Here is a 23,846-nt window from a genome sequence, read left to right on the forward strand (position 1 = left end):
CCACAACACTGTAATGATCATACTCTTTAATTAGCTTCTTGATATGCCACACCTGTTAGATGTATGGATTATCGTGGCAAAATAGAAATGCTCACTAAGAGGGATGTAAAGAAAGTTCTGCAATAAATTTGACAGAAATACACTATTTGTGCGTATGGAACATTTCTGGGATCTTTTATTTCAGCTTGTGAAACATGGGACAAACACTTCACATGTTGCGTTTATATTTTTGTTCAGTATAATACTTTTAAATAAATGACGGGGAGTGAACAAGTGCACACTTCTGGAGAAGTGTCGAGAATTAGAACGCAACCATGGAAGGTAGACAAATAATTCAATAGACACCTGTGTTTAGGTGTGGTCTCAGAGTTATGAGGTTATTCCAGGTTACCACTAGGGGCTGCTATTGGGTTACAATCACATCAACAATTGAGAGAAACAATCAAATATGAGCACATCGCAGAACAACATATATGATTCATGTCAGCTTGTTCACAGTCTTCATTCACTCTATCTCCTCTGAACCCTAAACAAATGTGACAACATTTGGGGTTGAAATAATACATTGTTCTAACTGTGGTATGTTGAAAAATACATAACTCTTTATATAAGAAGAATAATAACTATCGACTGTGATGGGTAAATAAATAAATAAATAAATAATATGCCATTTAGCAGACGCTTTTATCCAAAGCGACTTACAGTCGTGCGTGCATACATTTTTGTGTATGGGTACATCCCTATTGTCTGGTGCTGTACCTGAAAAGCAGACGTTTCCAGTGTGAGCAGTGTGAGATTATAAGATAGCCTTCTTTGTCCTGGTTGTCAAACCGCCACACTAAACAAACATGGACATCAACAGGTCAGAGAGAAAATAAAACATTTTATTGACAGTCTAAATCATTTGCTGCTCTCAGAAACAGTGTCTGCTGGATGGTTGTGATATATTAGTATTGCCTTGTAAGCTTTGATAAGCTAATTTGCTTGAATATTCATTCAGTAACAACCAAAATGTAGGTCGGTGATTTTATGGGGAAAAAACCCCATCTTTAAATATTTACATTTCACATATTATAACAATGTTTGCATCAAAGGATCAGAGGTCGTTGTTGCAATACAGTCTTCTATAATATTACCTCCACTGTTTGGTTCTCCACTGCGCCAATCCAGATACGTCAGTGGCTCATCATTCAAATCTACCCAAACACCCTCAGTTTTCCTGTCTGTTGCTCCCAGGAAACCATAAGAAGCACCAACAATGAATTTGGAAAGAGCTTGGTTCTCCACATCATTCCTTGGTATGGCCATTGTCACACCAAAGTTGTTGCAGAACTTCAAACCTTCTGGAAGACCCTGAAGCTTGCAGCATGAAATAAATAATGTCATACTATCTGTGAGTGATACCGACCGATTTCCTTGTTGAATGTGAATATAAACATGAAACATACTGAGTGTACAAAACATTAGGAACCACTGCTCTTTCCATGACATAGAATGACCAGGTGAATACAGGTGAAAGCTATGATCCCTTATTGATGTATCTGCTAAATCTACTTCAATCAGTGTAGATGAAGGGGAGGTGACAGGTTAAAGAATCATTTGAGATCATTGAGAAATGGATTGTGTATGTGTGCCATTCAGAGGGTGAATGGGCAAGACAAACAATTTAAGCGCCTTTGAACGGAGTATGGTAGTAGGTGCCAGGTGCACTGGTTTGAGTGTGTCAAGAACTGCAATGCTGCTGGGTTTTTCACACTCAACAGTTTCCTGTGTGTATCAAGAATAGTCCACCACCCAAAGGACATCCAGCCAACTTGACACAACTGTGGGAGGAATTGGAGTCAACATGGGCCAACATCCCTGTGGAACGCTTTCGACACCTTGTAGAGTCCATGCCCCGATGAATTGAGGCTGTCCTGAGGGCAAAAGGGGGTCCAACTCAATATTTGGAAGGTATTCCTAATATTTTGTACACACAATGTATGTATATTTTGAAATACATTTACAATTTCTATATTTTTTGGAACATTATTTTTCAAAAGAGAAAGTCTTACCTTTCTCAAGATTAGCCTGTCTGGCTTTGAGCTGTTGGATCTCAGCGAGTAAATGGCTGATCACACTGTTTCCCCCTGCATCTGAAAGAACATGATACATTTCTCTATCACTGTCTATGTTCTGGATTGCATCTCAACAGGTACTATCCCAACAGGTTAAGGACTGTTGCTTACCTCCTGGCTCCCCTCTCTCCCCTTTAGGTCCAGCTAGCCCCACATCACCAGGGGGTCCCTGAGCCCCTATTCCTCCTATAAGAACATAAAGAAAAATACATTTTAATCTTGTACAGATCATTCCTCAAATGTGTGTTTTTTCTTCTTTTTTTTGTATTGGGAACTGTGCCATGCCTTGATGCTAGTTAACCAGTTCTTTAATGTCCCCAGCAGTGTTTCCTTTCTCTCCCTTGGGTCCTGTGACTCCTTCATGCCCGTCCCGCCCATCTCTCCCAGGCAGACCGTTATGACCAGGTGTGCCAGGGACACCGGGATAAGCTTGGCAGCTCGGGCTGGAAGTGGGAGGGGAGGGGTTTGCTTTTGGGGTTCACCTGGCAGGTAGAGAGTCAACTGTGAGGTCAGCAGAATGCTGAGAAATAACCGGGGCAGCGCTATCTAGTGGTATCTGTGAGGAGAACAGGCTCAGAGTCATTGGGATTGCATGGTGGAGGTAACATCAACCCAACCTTTTGCCTGCAAAAAGGCTATTTGGACTCTCCTGGTGCAAAACAATATTTCATTTCAGAAGTGGTTAAAATTAGGTTACGGTTAGGGTTAGTTTCAGGGTTAAGTTATTGCAGGTCAGGAATGTCATTATAGCCATTCCCTCTTGCCTGCAAAAATGTGGCCTGGGCCATAGCTACAGGAAGTAGATGTATTTATTAATACAAAATTAAAACAAATGTGACACTTTTTTTCTCTCACAAAAGTAGTGCACTGGGCCTTTACTAGTTCAATATTAGTGGACAGATGATAGCCTTTTTTATGAAAATTTGACAAATGCTGGAACTGTTCTAGCCATGACCCGTCTGCAGCTGACACATACAAACATTATAATAATAGGTCTGGAAGAAAACTAACAAATGTAGATATTTTTGTGCAACATTTCCCAAACTCGGTCCTCGGGACCCCAAGGGGTGCACATTTCGGTTTTTGCCCTAGCATGACACAGCTGATTCAAATAATCAACTAATCATACAATTTTTATTGTTTGAATCAGCTCTGTAGTGTTAGGGCAAAAACCAAAACGTGCACGCTTTGGTGTCCCGAGGACTGAGTTTGGGAAACGTTGCAAAAGAAAAATCTAAAATGTGTTAGTTTTCTTCTACACCTAAATGTTTCACTTCTGATGTGATTTAAGCATTGACATGGACTCAGAACATTCAATATAGTTTTTTCTCTATGAACAACTGTAATTTTGAGAGTGAAAAACTAAACAAACATCTAAAACCATGAAAAACAAAAATGAGTTGTTTTTAGAGTTGTTTATTAACCATTATTTTACCAGGTATATTGACAGAAAACAGAGGACCCGGGGAATAGTTACAGGGGAGAGGAGAAGAGAAGAATGTGCCTATTCGAAAGCTAGAAAAAAATTTATAGCTTGCGACATGTTTCATTTTTTTAAAGTAACTCTCATTCTAGAAAGGTTTGGCGACCCCTGCCTTACATTGATGCCTTTTTGCAAATTCAATCAGTTTTCCTAGTTGATTCAACGTTATCACAGATTTTTTGGGGGGTTACATTATGTGGGATCCATGTGTGTAGGATCCATGTAGATCAACATCAACCTCTAGCTCATTGGATCCATATAAAACACAGTTCAGACGTCGAATTTAAGGCGAATCGAACTGGATATAAATTAAGAGGGGGCTGGCACGGTTGAGAGCTTTTCTTGACATGTTGATTGGTTTCATACAACCGCTCTCAACAGTGCATATTTCTTTGTTGGTTTTGGGTCGAATTCAGGCATAACAGCGTCCTCTTCTGTGTTAAAGAAACCACCAAATGTATTGCACTAAAAAGGCAAAGAAAGACAATTCACACACCTGTGCAGCGCAGAAGTTAATGTTTAAAACAGTGAATACGATTGGTGTAATGTGTCTCAGTTAACTTAATGTGTCTTCGGATTTCATAACTCCCTTTTACTAAAGGAATCATCCATAAAATAAACCATGAGATATGTTAGCGATAGCGATATTATTACTGTGCGACGTAGACGTTCTATTTCCTCCCGAGATTGCAAACCAATTCTTATGTTGATGTAGTGCCCATCGGTTATGAATGTTTCAACCACTGTGTTGAGAAGTCTTGTTTTTACCGTTAGCTGGTTTCAGAGAGCACACAAAACTGCTTTTGCGCGCTGCATGAAACAGAGGCTTGCTTTGCCATTTCTTACGGTGGTGCTTGTTTACTAAAGTTACAGTAGATCAAAGCTGAATCAAAGTCTGCATCATGTTTTATTAGTATTCTACATAACAGAACAGAACCGAACCGAATAGCATAGTATAATATTACTCTTAGACCAAAAACACCACCTCATTTTTGGACAGGGGTGTCCGAGGTAATTTTGACCCGCGGGCGCATTCGGCTTCAACGAGGTCCAGAGGGCTGCACTGAAAATTGGTTATATTTCCTTGCATTCAAGATCTGCATTCAACCTCTATCCATAGTTTGGGGAATTTCCGATGCTCCCTGACTGTCTAGAAACGGTATGAATATAGGTCCATTATCATTTCTACACAGATTCGATTTGGTTTGAGTAATTTGAAAGTATATTGATTTCGTTATTTTTTACTCAAATCTAATGTATTTGTCACAAGCTTCATAAACAGCAGGTGTAGACTAACAGTAAAATGCTTACTTACAGCCCTTCCCAACAATGCAGAGAGAAAGAAAATAGAGAAACAATAGAAAAGTAATAACAAGTAATAATAAATACACAATAAGTGAAGATAACTTGGCTATATACACGGGGCACCAACACCGAGTTGATGTGCAGGGAGGGGTACGAGGTAACTGAGGTAGACTCAAACCATGGATCCGGCCCGTGCGTCGTATGTTTGACACCCGTTTTAGGACGATTATCTGAGTGGTCACATTTTTTGTTGTTGTAATGCGGCCAAAACTCAACAGCGTGCGCGCCACGGGGCCACTAGGCAAAATGCGTGCTTTGATTTAAACAAAATACAGACAGTAGGCCCATGCTATTTGTTACCACCATCTGCTCTAATTCAGGAAGCCATACAGTGAGGTCCAAAAGTATTGGGACAGTGACACATTATTTTGTTGTTCTGGCTCTGTACTCAAGCATTTTGGATTTGAAATGATACAATCAGTAGTGGTGCTGGGTAAAATGCCCGGGGAAGGCAGAAAAAAAGCCAAATTACAACCTATGTGTTGTGATAATTGCGTTGTTTGCTCTATAACCTGTTTGCTCATATAACTTGCGACCATGATATATACAGTAGGCCTAAAGGCCGAGACAATAAGAAGACACAGTGGCAGAATAAATTCAACCACACTTTTGTTTAATCACAAAACCAGAGAGCAACCTCTGTCTGGTGAAGTCCACAAAGAATATTACATGTAACAAACAGTTACATGCCATACAGCATTGTCAAGCAAGTTAATGTTTCCGAAATGTTGAACTACTTAACAACTATTCATTTAGAACCACAGAGTGTTACCTCAAGTCACAAATAAAACAGGAGCTGCCTCCAATATTCCAGAACCATTTAAACATCAATATCATCAAATCACCTATGCCTAGTCTAATACAGTGACAAGTAAAAGATACCAAAAACATACTAGTCCAATCAATGTAAGATACAGTGAGGGAAAAAAGTATTTGATCCCCTGCTGATTTTGTACATTTGCCCACTTACAAAGAAATGATCAGTCTATAATTTTAATGGTAGGTTTATTTGAACAGTGAGAGACAGACTAACAACAAAAAAATCCAGAAAAATGCATGTGAAAAATGTTATAAATTGATTTGCATTTTAATGAGGGAAATAAGTATTTGACCCCTCTGCAAAACATGACTTAGTACTTGGTGGCAAAACCCTTGTTGGCAATCACAGAGGTCAGACGTTTCTTGTAGTTGGCCACCAGGTTTGCACACATCTCAGGAGGGATTTTGTTCCACTCCTCTTTGCAGATCTTCTCCAAGTCATTAAGGTTTCAAGGCTGACGTTTGGCAACTCGAACTTTCAGCTCCCTCCACAGATTTTCTATGGGATTAAGGTCTGGAGACTGGCTAGGCCACTCCAGGACCTTAATGTGCTTCTTCTTGAGCCACTCCTTTGTTGCCTTGGCCGTGTGTTTTGGGTCATTGTCATGCTGGAATACCCATCCACGACCCATTTTCAATGCCCTGGCTGAGGGAAGGAGGTTCTCACCCATGATTTGACGGTACATGGCCCCGTCTATCGTCCCTTTGATGCGGTGAAGTTGTCCTGTCCCCTTAGCAGAAAAACACCCCCAAAGCATAATGTATCCACCTCCATGTTTCACGGTGGGGATGGTGTTCTTGGTGTCATAGGCAGCATTCCTCCTCCTCCAAACACGGCGAGTTGAGTTGATGCCAAAGAGCTCGATTTTGGTCTCATCTGACCACAACACTTTCACCCAGTTCTCCTCTGAATCAATCAGATGTTCATTGGCAAACTTCAGACGGGCCTGTATATGTGCTTTCTTGAGCAGGGGGACCTTGCGGGCGCTGCAGGATTTCAGTCCTTCACGGCGTAGTGTGTTACCAATTGTTTTCTTGGTGACTATGGTCCCAGCTGCCTTGAGATCATTGACAAGATCCTCCCGTGTAGTTCTGGGCTGATTCCTCACCGTTCTCATGATCATAGCAACTCCACGAGGTGAGATCTTGCATGGAGCCCCAGACCGAGGGAGATTGACAGTTATTTTGTGTTTCTTCCATTTGCGAATAATCGCACCAACTGTTGTCACCTTCTCACCAAGCTGCTTGGCGATGGTCTTGTAGCCCATTCCAGCCTTGTGTAGGTCTACAATCTTGTCCCTGACATCCTTGGAGAGCTCTTTGGTCTTGGCCATGATGGAGGGTTTGGAATCTGATTGATTGATTGCTTCTGTGGAGAGGTGTCTTTTATACAGGTGTCTTTTATACAGGTAACAAGCTGAGATTAGGAGCACTCCCTTTAAGAGTGTGCTCCTAATCTCAGCTCGTTACCTGTATAAAAGACACCTGGGATCCAGAAATCTTTCTGATTGAGAGGGGGTCAAATACTTATTTCCCTCATTCAAATGCAAATCAATTTCTAACATTTTTCACATGCGTTTCTCTGGATTTTGTTGTTGTTATTCTGTCTCTCACTGTTCAAATAAACCTACCATTAAAATTATAGACTGATCATTTCTTTGTCAGTGGGCAAACTTACAAAATCAGCAGGGGATCAAATACTTTTTTCCCTCATTGTAAATATGATGTGACTGTCCATGGTTCTGATTTCTGTGTGTGTGTGTGTGTGTGTGTGTGCGTGCGTGCAAGTAGAAAAACCATGTTGACTCACCCTACTTGTAGAGACACACCAATGCCATCCTTCTCTCTTTAATGTTGATGAAACGGTCTATCACTCTGTCATACAGTACACACTTTTATTTTTTGTTGTACTAGGCTACCTGGCTAAAATGCTTGCTCTCTAGTCTAACTTCATTTAAAGGGCAACAATGCGCCAGGCCAGCTAGTTAACATTAGACTACTACATCTAGCAACATGTTGAACTTCCATCCTCTCAGGCCAGGGGCACAATGTATGAATTGATGATTGGATCAGAATCGCCCTTACAATCATTGGCCATTACGGAGAGGGGGGTATACGGGGGGGGGGGGTATAGAGAACATAACCCTATTTGGTAAAAAAACAAGTCAATATTATGGCAAGAACAGCTCAAATAAGCAAAGAGAAATGACAGTCCATCATTATTTTAAGACATTATGTTTTTTGTGACTGCACTTGAAGAAACTTTTAAAGTTCTTGAAATGTTCCTTATTTAGTGACATTCAAGCGCTATGATGAAACTGGCTTTAATGAGGACCGCCACAGGAATGTAAGACTCAGAGTTACCTCTGCTGCAGAGGATAAGTTCATTAGAGTTACCAGCCTCAGAAATTGCAGCCAAATAAATGCTTCACAGAGTTCAAGGAACAGACACATCTCAACATCAACTGTTCAGATGGGACTGTGTAAATCAGGCCTTCAAGGTCAAATTGCTGCAAAAAAAAACACGACTAAAGGACACCAATAAGAAGAAGAGACCTGCTTGGGCCAAGAAACCCGAGCAATGGACATTAGACCGGTGGAAATTTGTCCTTTGGTCTGGAGTCCAAATTAGATTTTTTTTTGGTTCCAACCACTGTGTCTTTGTGAGATGCGGTGTGGGTAAACGGATGATCTCCGCATGTGTATTTCCCACCGTAAAGCATAGAGGAGGAGGTGTTATTGTGTGGGGGTGCTTTGCTGGTGACACTGTCCGTTATTCAAGGCACATTTAACCAGCATGGCTACCACAGCATTCTGCAGCGATACGCCATCCCATTTGGTTTGGGCTTAGTGGGACTATCATTTGTTTTCAACAGGACAATGACCCAACACACCTCCAGGCTGTGTAAGGGCTATTTTACCAAGAAGGAGAGTGATGGAGTGCTGCATCAGATGACCTGGCTTCCACAATCCCCCGACCTCAGCTAACAAGTGCTCAGCATATGTGGGAACTCCTTCAAGACTGTTGGAAAAGCATTCCAGGTGAAGCTGGTTGACAGAACGCCAAGAGTGTGCAAAGCTGTCATCAAGGCAAAGGGTGGCTATTTGAAGAACCTCAAATATAAAATATGTTTGGATTTGTTTAACACTTTTTGTTTACTACATGATTCCATGTGTTATTTCATAGTTTTGATGTCTTCACTATTATTCTACAATGTAAAAAATAGTAAAATAAAGAAAAACCCTTGAATGAGTAGGTGTGTCCAAACTTTTGACTGGTAGTGTGTATATATATTTTTTTTTTGTTGGGAAGCCTGGCTTCCCTTGGCATCCATGAATACACACCACTGGATACAATGACTGTAGTGTTAACGTGCAGCCTATCAGCTTTAATTTGAAGGTATTTTCATCCATATCGTTTGAACTGTTTAGAAATTCCAGAACTTTTTGTACAAAATTTTAGGGGACCAAAAGTATTGGGACAAATTCACTTATATGTGTATTAAAGTAGTCAAAAGTTTAGTAGTTGGTCCCATATTCCTAGCACACAATGATTACATCAAGCTTGTGACTCTACAAACGTGTTGGATGCATTTTCAGTTTTTTTTGTTATGTTTCATATTATTTTGTGCCCAATAGAAATTAATGGTAAATAACGGTAAGGTATAAATTGCTAACCTCCCCTCTTATTGTAATGGTGAGAGGTTAACATGTCTTGGGGGTGTGATATGTGTGCCTACATAATTCAAGAAGATCTAAATGCATATTCCCATGAAACTGATGGAGACCAAATTATTGGCATGCAGATGCAGTTTGGACGTTTCACCTGTAAAACAAGAATAATGATTAATCATGATTGATAGATGCCCTATTTTCAAACGAGGTATGCCTAATTTGGAGTTTAAGGGTATTAAAAAACGAAAACATTTATTGAGACTAAAATGATTTTCAATATGCTACATCTGTCAGTACAAATATTGATTGAGAAATAATGACTTCATTAAAAAAAAGAAATGCTCACCGGTACCGGAAAGAATTTTAAGCTACACCATTGCAGGTATGGCTAAAGATCCATATCACCTATCAGAGGCTGGAGCTACTACGTAGCCATTTTGCCTATACATATTCTTTTTAGATCTATGAAATGCCTAGAATGTAGGGGTTAGGGGTTGCTGCTGGACGGGGCCAGAGTTATGGAGAAACCACTCTGCAAGCTTTGCGTCTGCACTTTAAAGTGACAATCAGTGGTTGAAACAATAACAAAGTCCTCCCCGTCCCTGTTTTGGTAAAAAGCTGAGGAATGGGGCTGGAGAAATGCTACCAAGCTCAAATTCATAGACAGAGCTTTGGATGCATGGACTGACAATCCATGATATCAAAATTATAGTTTAAAATATGTTTTGAGGCTATAGTGTTTGTTTATATTTACTTTGTTTACAAACATTGGAGTAAAACATGCTCATGTTTTGAGTTCTGATGGGGAACAACAGTTGAACTACGCTCATGAAGCATTTATATGTTATATTCTCCAAGAATCAATGAGGACATATCATTCATTTATAAATCCAAAAATGGATGTAGCAACTGCAGATTGCCAGTTTAACATTTGTCAGCCACAGCTGAAATATCCCTCTATAATCAATAAGGCATGCTGCACCTGCAGCAGAAGCATTGTCCAATGATAAATACAAAACTTACTTACCTTTGTGGTAGTTCTCTATATGAAGCTGGATGAGCACACAGCACAATAGTTGCTGACACATTAAAGAAACTGAGCTCTGTTTGTGCCGATGTATAGTGTACACCAGTTTATAGCCTCTACAACTTTATAGTAGACTTGATACCTAATCATTACACAGATCAATAGTTGCTGTTACAGTAAATATATTGTTATCTGTGCCAATTTATAACTTCTGCATCTTTATGGTAGGGACTTGATACCTAGCTCTTTTATGTCAGGGGCATAATCTTCCTAACAATCAGTTTAACAAGCTAGGTAGTGGTCCCTTGTAATGGTTGATAAAACTGATTGTTGGGAAGATTATGCCCCTGTGACCTAGAAACCAAGGATCTTTGCTCTCTGAAATAAAATATCATATCATTATGGCCTTAACACAGTAATAGGAACCCAGCAGACACTATGAGCTACACATTGCTCTCTGTAGATTATAGAACAACGACCCAGATGGTGCAGAATTATTCTTTTCTGGTAAACATGAAGAGATGCTAATAACCGAAGACAAAAAAGCCACCCACTGGGCACAGACGTCCATTCAACATCTATTCAACGTCTATTCAACGTTGGTTCAATGTAATTCCACTGAAATGAAGTGGAAACAAAGTTGATTCAACTAGTGTGTGCCTGGTGGGAATCTAATCTTAATCTTAATCTATACATTGTTAAGGCCTATTTGTCAGATTAATCAAAAATCCTGCATCATAGTGTAGTGTACAGTATTACATACAAACTCACTTTTAGGAGTCTGGAATGATTTGACAATATCTCTGATTTATTCCATCATATTTCGAGTTAAATTCCATATTTTATGTCACACATCTTTCATATAATAACTCTGGAATCATTTGACAATCTCTCTAATGTATTTATTTTTCATTGATCAGTTCCTCTAAAACATTACATAGCATTCCTCAGGAAAAGTTTGAACAGAGTGAAATTCCTTTTTTTATATCACACAACTTTCATAAACAAACTCTTATTGCGGAATAGTTATGAATTACCATAAAAGTAACGCTGAAAAAATTTGCATGTCAATCTTCTGATAAAATGTGTCATAATTTATTATTAGTACTACTAATTTGAACATTGAATTTTACCCATGGAAATGTGTTGAAATACAGTCTGTCTGCATCCCAAATGGCACCCTATTCCCAATATTGCGCACCACTTTTGCCCAGAGACGTATGGGTCCTGGTCAAAAGTAGTGCACTATATAGGGAATAGTGTGCCATTTGAAACACAGCCCATTTGTTTTTCATGGGATTTATCCTTATGTTCTAAAAAGCAGGAAGCCCCTGAATGTGCTGCGGTTGTGGAAGTCTGCAAATATGTGTGAATGAGCATGAAGAGTCATGTAGACATGGTCTCCCTGTTCTAGATGTAGTGTCCCTCCATTACCCGAGCTGTCAGAATTATCATGCTCTGAATGATGATCACACGCAGACAACATGCGCATATTATTCTTAAACAGACTTATACAGACGTTGTGCTGACTATAGGCAAATGATGAGAAGCTGAAGTAGTAGACTCCTTTCACTGGGGCATTGAAGACACCTGTGGAGGAATAGCAGGGAGAGATATGTACTATAATCTTATAAATGCATTGAAGACGCCCTTATCAGAGGAGAGATCAAAAGCAACTAAAGCAAGAAACATGCATTATACTGTACATCAATATGTTCAATAGAAATGACTACTTTGTTACTGAGCCTTTTAGATTGATCATTCACCCTTTTAACTTTGTGGGGAATAGTGAACGAGTGGACACTTCAGGAGGAAGGAGAGATTATTGGGACCAAACCACTCTCATAGTTCTTCCATAGTATCTTCCAACTTTTTACCTGATGCAGGGTTGTAGGCATCGCCAACGTTTGTGAAGACATTGCTGAACGCCAAGTTGGTCTCTCTCTCAGAGGGCGGTATGTGGCCATCTCCTCCTAGTGCTGCCGAAAACGCAATCTTTGGTCTGTCTATGAGAAATAGTACAGATGTAGGATCTTAATTTGATCATCCTGTTGCAGGATAACTTTGTAGTGTATTTGAACACTGTAGTGTATTTGAGGATTAAAAAGACTTCTGAAGTTTGTAATTTCCACTTTGAAATTTCAGACTGGACTTTCCCTCATGAAAAATGTATCAACCCCTTCAAAAATCTCCATTCATAAAAATCCACATGATAATTTACATTTTCTGTTGCTGCAGGATTATTTTCCAGCTGTAGCAAACTGGCTCAAATTAAGATCCTACATCTGTAAGGGTTAGAGCGGCAGCCAGGGTCAATGTGAATTTAACTCTTTGGGCCGATTTACCAGACACAGATTAAGCCTAGTCCTGGAATAAAAAGCATTCTCAATGGAATTTTTTCAAATTGACAGCGCTTTACAGTCCAAGACTAGGTTTATCTGTGTCTGGGAATCTATTTGGTTATTTAAAACTATGATGCAGAATGAAGAACAGGGTATGTATATGGTCTCACACACTGTTTTCCGGTAGTTTCGGCTAAATCTATTTGTTAACCACATTGTAATTATTGGCTACTTAACATTATCTACCTTCATTCTGTCTCCTCAGTTCGTCAAGCAGGATTTGTTGTTGCTCCACTCTGAACTCAGTGGCATTGGCTCTAAATGACAATACTTGAAGCTTCCTCTCCTGTACTGGAAGAGAAATTTGAACAAATATATGACCAAAAACAGACAAACTATTATTTGTTGATCTTAGCGATGATGTCACTTCACACCATAGTTACTGTACCAATTCAGACAGAATACAAAATTTAAATCACCTTCATTCTCTCTCTTCATGCTCTTCATCAGGCTCTCACTAGTGCTCAGCTTGGTCTCCATGGCTCTGAGCTCGGCTGCTTGAACTATTAAACACAAAAAAGGTCTTAAGTGAGTTACATTAGGCAGGACTGAAGACAGAAAAAAAGGAAATTCACATGAGCACCACAAGGCCTATAAGTTCACCCATGCTCTACCAAGGTTTTCCAGCACACAGTTTTGACCTACTACTGGTAGCTATGTTGGCCTACTGTACTTCAAACAACATGTAGGCAGGTTGATGCTATGTTGGCCTACTGTACTTCAAACAACATGTAGGCAGGTTGATGCTATGTTGGCCTACTGTACTTCAAACAACATGTAGGCAGGTTGATGCTATGTTGGCCTACTGTACTTCAAACAACATGTAGGCAGGTTGATGCTATGTTGGCCTACTGTACTTCAAACAACATGTAGGCAGGTTGATTAGGATTCAAACCTTGTGAAACAGCCCAACTCATAATCTTAGTTGTTAGTCTGTTATTTCTTATTCTGAAGATTTTAATAGATTAACCAAAAAAGTAAGTTATTTGATTTAGATTACCTTCAGTCTCTCTCTGTAGAAGAGTAACAGTAGCCTTCATGTTACTCAGTTCTTCCACTTGGTTCTCTGCGGTGGTCAGTCTGGCCTCCATGGCTCCCAGATGCCTAAGAAGGTTACACATTTCCGGCTGGCAGCTACCATTTGTCTCGGCTAGGGATGGTGCTTGGTTCTGTTTGAGAAGAACTTCACTTCCTATGTCCTGTCGCTGTTCAGAGTGTTGGTTGTGGGTCTTGTATTCATTCTCTATGTCCTGTCCCTGTTCAGGCTGAATCTGCACCATGATGTCATTCAGGTTGTCTTCTCCAGCATCTTCACTGAGAGTCCCAGACAGACACAGCAGCAGCAGGGTCAGAGTCAGTCCCTCCATTCTTCAACTGGATAGCCTATACTTCAACTTGTAGTGTACTGGAAGTTGTGTGAAGATTTAGCTTGTGCAGTCCTCTTTAGTTCAATGTGCGCAGTCATTTTATGGTAGCGTCAGGGTAAAACATTAGCCAAAAAAATAGACAAATAAGGATATTTTATTATATAGTTCTGTGAGATAAAATGATTCTTACCAGGAAATGGAAACATGTTTACAATTCACATATTAAAGGTGAATTTAAGGTGACCTCAATCCTAAACGTTTACCGGCATCATTTCAAATCAAATCAAATCAAATCAAATCAAATTTATTTGGTCACATGCGCCGAATACAACAGGTGCAGACATTACAGTGAAATGCTTACTTACAGCCCTTAACCAACAGTGCATTTATTTTAAACAAAAAAAGTAAGAATAAAACAACAACAAAAAAAGTGTTGAGAAAAAAAGAGCAGAAGTAAAATAAAGTGACAGTAGGGAGGCTATATATACAGTAAAATAAAGTGACAGTAGGGAGGCTATATATACAGGGGGGTACCGTTGCAGAGTCAATGTGCGGGGGCACCGGCTAGTTGAGGTAGTTGAGGTAATATGTACATGTGGGTAGAGTTAAAGTGACTATGCATAAATACTTAACAGAGTAGCAGCAGCGTAAAAAGGATGGGGTGGGGGGGCAGTGCAAATAGTCCGGGTAGCCATGATTAGCTGTTCAGGAGTCTTATGGCTTGGGGGTAGAAGCTGTTGAGAAGTCTTTTGGACCTAGACTTGGCACTCCGTTACCGCTTGCCGTGCGGTAGCAGAGAGAACAGTCTATGACTAGGGTGGCTGGAGTCTTTGACAATTTTGAGGGCCTTCCTCTGACACCGCCTGGTATAGAGGTCCTGGATGGCAGGGAGCTTTGCCCCAGTGATGTACTGGGCCGTACGCACTACCCTCTGTAGTGCCTTGCGGTCAGAGGCCAAGCAGTTGCCATACCAGGCGGTGATGCAACCAGTCAGGATGCTCTCGATGGTGCAGCTGTAGAATTTTTTGAGGATCTGAGGACCCATGCCAAATCTTTTTAGTCTCCTGAGGGGGAATAGGCTTTGTCGTGCCCTCTTCACGACTGTCTTGGTGTGTTTGGACCATGATAGTTCGTTGGTGATGTGGACACCAAGGAACTTGAAGCTCTCAACCTGTTCCACTACAGCCCCGTCGATGAGAATGGGGGCGTGCTCAGTCCTCTTTTTTTTCCTGTAGTCCACAATCATCTCCTTTGTCTTGGTCACGTTGAGGGAGAGGTTGTTGTCCTGGCACCACACGGCCAGATCTCTGACCTCCTCCCTATAGGCTGTCTCATCGTTGTCGGTGATCAGGCCTACCACTGTTGTGTCGTCGGCAAACTTAATGATGGTGTTGGAGTCGTGCCTGGCCATGCAGTCATGGGTGAACAGAGAGTACAGGAGGGGACTGAGCACGCACCCTTGAGGGGCCCCCGTGTTGAGGATCAGTGTGGCAGATGTGTTGTTACCTACCCTTACCACCTGGGGGCGGCCCGTCAGGAAGTCCAGGATCCAGTTGCAGAGGGAGGTGTTTAGTCCCAGGATCCTTAGCTTAGTGATGAGCTTAGAGGGCACTATGGTGTTGAATGCTGAGCTGTAGTCAATGAATAGCATTCTCACGTAGGTGTTCCTCTTGTCCAGGTGGGAAAGGGCAGTGTGGAGTGCGATAGAGATTGCATCATCTGTGGATCTGTTGGGGCGGTATGAAAATTGGAGTGGGTCTAGGGTTTCTGGGATTATGCTGTTGATGTGAGCCATGACCAGTCTTTCAAAGCACTTCATGGCTACAGACGTCAGTGCTACGGGTCGGTAGTCATTTAGGCAGGTTATCTTAGAGTTCTTGGGCACGGGGACTATGGTGGTCATTTAGAGTTTATGGTCTGTTACCTGGGAACCCAGAAACAAACCTTGCGTGTGCTGGCCAGCTACTTGATTTACATGTCAGTCTGTCACGAGACTGTAAAGACATGTGTACTCTTTTCAACTGCTTGTCATGATTATATTGACTGTCTTGCTCATATGTTTTACTATGTTGATGTCTTTGTGTATTATTTTGCCATTGAATAGCTCCTGAAAACTATACAAAACAACGCATTGTCATGTTTGTCTCTCAAATACAATTTAATTGATCTGGTTTTAATTGATCTGTGGTACGTAATCTGTCCCCTAGAACAAGTTTGTGAATTGTACATTATGTCCTGATCATAGGTGACCACAGGAGGTCACTGTTACATTGGAGAAAGGTGGCTGTGGCTGTGTGTGAGAAATGGGGCAAATCAGTAGACCTACGTAACATTGTTGCAATTATATTCCCATTCATATTCCCATTCATTCATCATATTGTATATTATAAACTTTTTATGAAATATAAGCTTAAAAAATACAAAATAAAAATTGGTTGTCGGTGGTTTAGCAAGAGGTGGGCCCATAGGTGTGACAATGTGGACCGCAGATTATTAAATATCATTCAGATAAGACTTGTTTTTAAGCCAATTTCCTTTTTGTATTAAATCAATTATAGATACACTACATAACCATGTATGTGGACACCTGCTCGTCGAACATCTCATTCCAAAATCATGGGCATTAAAAGGGAGTTGGTCCCTCCTTGTGTTGCTATAACAGCCTCCACTCTTCTGGGAAGGCTTTCCACCATGTTGGAACATTGCTGCGGGGACTTGCTTCCATTCAGCCACAAAAGCATTAGTGAGGTCAGGCACTGATGTTGAGCGATTAGGCCTGGCTCGCAGTCAGCGTTCCAATTCATCCCAAAGGTGTTCGATGGGGTTGAGGTCAGGGCTCTGTGCAGGCCAGGCAAGTTCTTCCACACTGATCTCGACAAACCATTTATGTATGGACCTTGTTTTGTGCACGGGGGCATTGTCATGCTGAAACATGCCCAAACTGTTGCCACAAAGTTGGAAGCACAGAATCGTCTAGAATGTCATTGTATGCTGTAGCATTATGATTTCCCTTCACTGGAACTATACCTAGCCCGAACCATGAAAAACAGCCCCAGACCATTATTCCTCCTCCACCAAACTCTAAAGTTGGCAGTATGCATTCAGGCAAGTAGCGTTCTCCTGGCATCCGCCAAACCCAGATTTGTCCATCGGACTGCCAGATGGTGAAGCTTGTATCATCACTCCAGAGAACGCGTTTCCACTTCTCCAGAGTCCAAGGGCGGCGAGCTTTAAGCCACTCCAGCCGACGCTTGGCATTGCGCATGGTGATCTTAGGCTCCAAGCTCCCGAGAACAGTTATTGTGCTGATGTTGCTTCCAGAGGCAGTTTGGAACTCGGTAGTGAGTGTTGCAACCGAAGACAGAGGATTTTTACTTGCTTCACCACTCGGTGGTCCCGTTCTGTGAGCTCGTGTGGCCTACCACTACGCGGCTGAGCCGTTGTTGCTCTTAGACATTTCCACTTCACTCTAACAGCACTTACAGTTGACCGGGGCAGTTTTTTAAACTGACTTGTTGGAAAGGTGGCATCCTATGACGGTGACACGTTGAAAGTCACTGAGCTCTTCAGTAAAGCCATTCTACTGCCAATGTTTGTCTATGGAGATCGCATGGCTGTGTGCTCGATTTCATACACCTGTCAGCAACGGGTGTGGCTGAAATAGCCGAATCCACTAATTTGAAGGGGTGTCCATGGTATGACCATCTTAAAACTTTTAGAGGTTACAGTTTGGATCCATTGCCATTTACAGGAAATTAGAATGCACAATGATTCATGATAAGAAACGTTTTAAAGTTTGCGTGTAATGCCTAGGCTATAAACCAAGAAAATGTAGGTTGATTTAACGGGCATATATCAAAAGCGCTAATCATGGTATAAAATTGGATGGAAAAAATGAAAGTTTGAGTGGAGAGCGGCGGTTGAAAGTCAGGCTGTAGCTTGTGTGGCAAAAAGAGAGAGGGAGAATGTGTGACCAACATTAGGAGACTGGGAGGGAGAAACACTATTTGTAGGCTACAGCTTGCCTTGCAGAGTCGGACCAGGGAAATAGAGGTAGACAGACAGACAGACAGACAGACAGACAGACAGACAGACAGACAGACAGACAGACAGACAGACAGACAGACAGACAGAGAGACAGAGAGACAGAGAGACAGAGAGACAGAGAGACAAAGAGAGAGATGGACAGAGAGACAAAGAGAGAGATTGACAGAGAGACAGACAGAGAGAGAGTTGGACAGAGAGAGAGAGAGACAGACAGAGAGAGAGTTGGACAGAGAGACAAAGAGAGAGATGGACAGAGAGACAGACAGAGAGAGAGTTGGACAGGGAGAGAGAGAGACAGACAGAGAGAGAGAGTTGGACAAAGAGACAGACAGACGGACAGACAGACAGACAGACAGACAGACAGACAGACAGACAGAGACAGACAGACAGACAGACAGACAGACAGACAGACAGACAGACAGACAGACAGACAGACAGACAGACAGACAGACAGACAGACAGACAGACAGACAGACAGACAGACAGACAGAGAGAGAGTTGGACAGAGAGAGAGACAGACAGACATAGATTGAGAGAGATGGACAGAGAGTGCGATAGAGAGAGAGAAACAGAGAGATGGACAGAGAGAGAGACAGAGAGAGAGACAGAGAGAGATGGGCAGAGAGAGAGATGGACAGAAAGAGAGATGGATAGAGAGAGAGAGAGAGACAGAGAGATGACAGAGAGAGAGACAGAGAGAGATGGGCAGAGAGAGAGATGGACAGAAAGAGAGATGGATAGAGAGAGACAGACAGAGAGATGGACAGAGAGAGAGACAGACAGAGAGATGGACAGACAGATAGATGGACAGACAGAGAGATGGAAAGAGAGAGAGACATACATAGAGACAGAGAGACAGAGAGGCAGAGAGACAGAGAGACAGAGAGACAGAGAGACAGACAGACAGACAGACAGAGAGACAAAAAGAGAGATGGACAGAGAGACAAAGAGAGAGATGGACAGAGAGACAAAGAGACAAAGAGAGAGATGGACAGAGAGACAGACAGAGAGAGAGTTGGACAGAGAGACAGAGGGACAGAGAGACAGAGAGACAGAGAGACAGACAGACAGACAGACAGACAGACAGACAGACAGACAGACAGACAGACAGACAGACAGACAGACAGACAGACAGACAGACAGACAGACAGACAGACAGACAGACAGACAGAGAGAGAGAGAGACAGACAGACAGAGATTGAGAGAGATGGACAGAGAGTGCGATATAGAGAGAGAAACAGAGAGATGGACAGAGAGAGACAGAGAGAGAGACAGAGAGAGATGGGCAGAGAGAGAGATGGACAGAAAGAGAGATGGATAGAGAGAGAGACAGACAGAGAGATGGACAGAGAGAGAGACAGAGAGAGATGGGAATAGAGAGAGATGGACAGAAAGAGAGATGGATAGAGAGAGACAGACAGACAGATGGACAGAGAGAGAGACAGACAGAGAGATGGACAGACAGAGAGATGGACAGAGAGAGAGATGGACAGAGAGAGAGATGGACAGAGAGATGGACAGTGAGAGAGATGGACAGAGAGATGGACAGAGAGAGATGGACAGAGAGATGGACAGAGAGATGGACAGAGAGAGATGGACAGAGAGAGAGACAGACAGAGAGATGGACAGAGAGATGGACAGAGAGAGAGATGGACAGAGAGAGAGATGGACAGAGAGATGGACAGTGAGAGAGATGGACAGAGAGATGGACAGAGAGAGATGGACAGAGAGATGGACAGAGAGATGGACAGAGAGAGATGGACAGAGAGATGGACAGAGAGAGAGATGAACAGAGAGAGAGATGGACAGAGAGAGATGGACAGAGAGATGGACAGAGAGATGGACAGAGAGAGAGAGATGGACAGAGAGATGGACAGAGAGAGAGATGGACAGAGAGAGAGATGGACAGAGAGATGGACAGAGAGAGAGATGGACAGAGAGATGGACAGAGAGAGAGATAGAGAGAGAGATGGAAAGACAGAGAGATGGACAGAGAGAGAGAGACAGACAGACAGAGAGATGGACAGAGATAGAGACAGACAGAGAGATGGACAGAGAGATAGATGGACAGAGAGAGAGATAGACAGACAGAGAGATGGACAGAGAGAGAGACAGACAGAGAGATGGACAGAGAGAGAGACAGACAGAGAGATGGACAGAGAGAGAGACAGACAGAGAGATGGACAGAGAGAGAGACACATGGACCTGAAATAAGGAGAGGTAGTGAGAAACAAAGAACTAGGGATGGATCATCAGATAGGATTAAATGCACAGAAATAGAATGAATAGAACGGGTGTCCCCATTCACGTCATTGATTCGTCCATTCTAGTCATTATATTTCTATACAATGTATCCTATCGGATAGGTGAAATACAGATAGATACCTTTTTTTAAACTGGGCCCAGGGGAGTGAGGGCATGAGTAGAAGGATTTCTCTGTTTCTAAGGGAAAGTTTGGCGGAGAGGAGGATGGAAAACACCACTTGCTCTGCAGACATGTTCTCTTTCTTTCTCTCACACACTCACAAGATCGCACGTACTGTATGTTCACATGCAAACATGCAACTGATACAAGCATACAAATCGACACACACACACACACACACACACACACACACACACACACACACACACACACACACACACACACACACACACACAGGTTAGCGTTTTCCTTCATGAATCTTGTTCTGGAGGCAGCTGATTTTAAACATAAACATAACATTAACCCTAACCACACAGTTAACCCTAATGCCTAACCTTAAATAAAGACCAACAATTAAATGTTTGTTTTCATGAATTTCTATAATATAGCAAATTTTGACTTTGTTGCTGGCCTATCTAAGGAGAAATCGCTCAGTTTTGCCTCCAGGACAAGACTCATGACAAGACCCCCACCACACACACAAACGCATGCACATATACATGTACACTGTACATACACACATACGCACACACAATGCCCTAAGAGTAATTTTCAGTGCCAGACATTATTCCCTAGTTTAGTCTCCAGTTATGCCAGGCTGACCAAGCATGGCAAACTGTGATGAAAGACTGAGATGAGGAGGAGGGGGAGAGGAGGAGGGGGAGGGGGAGGGGTAGAGGAGGAGGAAAGGAGGGGAGAGGAGGAGGAGGAGAGAGGAGGAGGGGAGAGGAGAGGAGGCAGAGGATGGGGAGCGGTAGAGGAGGAGAAAAGGAGGGGAGAGGAGGAGGGGAGAGGAGGAGGGGCGAGGAGGCGAGGACAGGTAGGAGGAGGAGGAGCAGGAGGAGGAAGGAAGACGAGCAGGTTGAGGAGGAGGAGGGTAGACGGAGGAGGAAGTGGAGGATGAGGAGGAGGACAATAGAGGAGGGAGAAGGGGGAGAAAGAGAGGAGGAAGAGGATGTTAGATGGAGAAGGAAAAGGGGGAGGAGGAGGGTAAATGGAGGAGGAAGAGGAGGAGGAGGTTGAGGAGGAGAAAGAGAGGAGGACAATGAGGAGGAAGAGGAAGAGGAGTGAGGAAGAGGAGGAGGGTAGATGCAGGAGGAAAAGAGGAGGAAGAGGAGGAGGAGTGGAGGAAGAGGAGGGTAGACGGAGGAGGAAAAGGAGGATGAGGACAATAGTGCATTGTATCAGTGGATTTCCCCCTCATGGTTTGTTTTATATAGGGTGATTCAGGAGAGGAAATCAATATCTATTAGACTCCCTCCCTCCTTCCCTCCCTTTATATCACTATTGTTTCCCATCCCAGTTGTTTAGCCTCTTCCCTCTCTCTCTCTCTCTCTCTCTCTCTCTCTCTCTCTCTCTCTCTCTCTCTCTCTCTCTCTCTCCCTCTCTCTCTCTCTCTCTCTCCCTCTCTCTCCCTCGCTCTCTCTCTCTCTTAATTCAATGTAAATTGTATGTTCCTTTTGATGGCATTAAAGGCTCTGGCTCTCAGATCGTTCACAGCTTTGTGGAAGTTACCTGTGGCGCTGATGTTTACTCCGAGGCATATATGCAGGAGAGAATTTGTGCAGAAGATCTAGGTGCTGCTGTAGGCCCTCCTTGGTTGGGGACAGAAGCACCAGATCATCAGCAAACAGTATACATTTGAAATCAACAAAGCATGAAAAGACTTTGCCTTTGTTTTGGTTTGTTTGTTTGTCAATTAGGATGTGCAGCGTGAATACGTGGTCTGTCGTACAGTAATTTGGTAAAAAGCCAATTTGACATTTGCTCAGTACATTGTTTTCGCTGTGGAAATGTACGAGTCTGCTCTCCCCCCCTTCTCTCTCTCTCTCTCTCTCTCTCTCTCACTCTTTTCTCTTTCTCTGTCAGTAATCTGTTTGGAGTGCTCCTCCAGCCTGTCTTCCGTTCCAGGGCTGTGTGATGCATGCAGGAGAGAAAGACAAGAAGTCAGAGTGAAGAATGACATACCAATGCCCTGACCATGCAGAGGCCTCCAGAATAATCACTACAGAGTTCACACACACCCACATATACACACACGTAGGATCTTAGTTCGATCATGGTGTTGCAGGAGAACCTTCCTTTAATGCAATACATTTAAAACTTGTAGTGTATTTGAGGTTTAAAAAGTTTGTAATTTCCATTTAACATTTTTTAAATAATGATCAAATTAAGGTCCTTCACCTGCATGCAGAGCGTGGAGTAAGTAGATATAATGTAAATAGAATAGAATGCAGATATTTGAATTGGGACTGGTAGTATTTGGATTGGGAGTTTATATTTATTCAAAGTGTCAAAATCTCAGAGTAGTCAGCAGTCGGTAGATACTGTACCCTTGATAATATGGGCATGGTTCTACACTCTACTTAGAGCATACCTGATTACAGCAGAGTCCTTCATCGACAGTGGGATCATTTGACATTGATTACATCTTAGTGACCTGCTTCTTGCTAGAGAGGGGAGTGGATTTAAACTGGTCCCAGATCTGTTTGTGCTGTCATGCAAAACAGCACAAACAGATCTACGACCAGGCTAATGTTGATTTATAATCAATCTACACCCTATAGCCTCCCCATTACAGCTGATCCATGAACTCTAGTTACAGTCATCAAGGCTTATTGCAAAATCTGTCCTTTTTTTTAGAAGCTCTCTGCACGATATGCTTTTTTTTTGTGAGGGGGATTTCACTATAGATATTGTCAGATGACTTTGAGAAAGAAAGTAGGAGAGCAGAAAAGAGAGTATGGAGAAAAGAGAGAAAATGATGGAAGGAGAGAAGTAAAAGAGGAAACATGGACATAAAAATATAAAAAAGTGAGTTGCCATGTCGACAGTCCTGTAGAAAAATAAACAGTGTGTTGCTGCGTGCTCTCTTCTCTGTCACCCTCCACCTCTTTGGCAGACCTATAGGGTATGTGTGTGTGTGTGTGTGTGTAGATGTGTGTGTAGATGTTTATACATTTTAAGCCTATGTGTGAATGAGAGGGAGCAATACTGAGTGAGTGTGTGAGTGGGAGCTAACCCAATCTGCAGAGGTCATAGGCTGCATCCCAAATGGCACCCTATTCCCTGGCTCTGGTCAATAGTAGTGCACTATACAGGGAATATGGTGTAATTTG

At 42.3% G+C, this 23,846-nt stretch overlaps 2 pseudogenes across 2 annotated transcripts in view; one reads left to right on the forward strand and one right to left on the reverse strand.

Annotated features, from left to right (window-relative positions):
• Positions 1-1,057: 1,057 nt before the first annotated feature.
• LOC311112658 lies at positions 1,058-14,255 on the reverse strand (annotated as a pseudogene). The gene is made up of 8 exons: positions 13,889-14,255; positions 13,308-13,391; positions 13,075-13,179; positions 12,006-12,076; positions 2,439-2,663; positions 2,229-2,303; positions 2,030-2,135; positions 1,058-1,387 (listed from the first exon to the last, which is right to left on the reverse strand). The product of its transcript is annotated as an uncharacterized misc_RNA (transcript).
• A 7,216-nt stretch (positions 14,256-21,471) lies between these two features.
• LOC311112659 overlaps positions 21,472-23,846 on the forward strand; it is a 27,576-nt pseudogene continuing 25,201 nt past the window's right edge. The window contains exon 1 of the transcript in view: positions 21,472-21,604. The product of the transcript in view is annotated as an uncharacterized misc_RNA (transcript). The remainder of the gene's footprint in view (positions 21,605-23,846) is intronic.

Source organism: Coregonus lavaretus (genome assembly GCF_964263955.1).
Source record: "Coregonus lavaretus genome assembly, chromosome: 39".
In the NCBI taxonomy this organism is placed as follows: Eukaryota; Metazoa; Chordata; class Actinopteri; order Salmoniformes; family Salmonidae; genus Coregonus; species Coregonus lavaretus.